The sequence below is a fragment of the Octopus bimaculoides genome, chromosome 3 (assembly GCF_001194135.2).
Source record: "Octopus bimaculoides isolate UCB-OBI-ISO-001 chromosome 3, ASM119413v2, whole genome shotgun sequence".
Lineage (NCBI taxonomy): Eukaryota > Metazoa > Mollusca > Cephalopoda > Octopoda > Octopodidae > Octopus > Octopus bimaculoides.
In genome coordinates this window covers 46,902,762-46,903,461 of record NC_068983.1, presented here as the reverse complement: position 1 = coordinate 46,903,461, position 700 = coordinate 46,902,762, and positions in this window count along the sequence as shown.

Sequence of the window (700 nt, the reverse complement as noted above, 5' to 3'; positions counted from 1 at the left end):
TCAAACCAAAATAAGTAACATGGACATCAGATTTGAGCGAAATCCGTTGAAATTGGTTTGGCTGAAAATGGTTTGCTGGCAATTTAATTGGGAAATTCCATAAGGAATCAGTTTATTGGTTATTTCCACTCATTGACTGTTTTTTTTAAAGTTGCATTAGAGATCTGCATAGGAAAAGGTTGATCTGAAGGTTTGCATTGGGGATGTGAATTGGAGTAACTTAGGAAAACTTACCAACAGCCTTAACAAAAAAATAAGGGGCCTGTCCCTTCTAGGTTAACTCTAACCCTAACCCTTAACCCTAACCCTGATCCTAAAACCGTAACCCTAACACCAACCCTAATTGTAATCCTAACACTAACCTTAATCCTAACCCTAATCCTAACCGTAAAACTCTAACCCTAACCCTAAAACCCTAACCCTAAAACCCTAACCGTAAGACCCTAGTGGAAATCGTGCGGTTGTTAATCTGAAACATTACAAAACCCTTTTTGTGGTCCGAAAAACGGTTGGGGGGGAGTGACTGACAAATTATTACATACGTTTTTGTTTCATAGTTGTGAAATATATACAAAACGCTTTCGCTCCCAAAGTAGTATATATGAGGCGGGAGAAAGATGAACGATTTAAGACAAATAAATGATTTAAAATAAATATATTTGAATTGTTGTGTGAGAAAGTATATATAATCTCATTATCG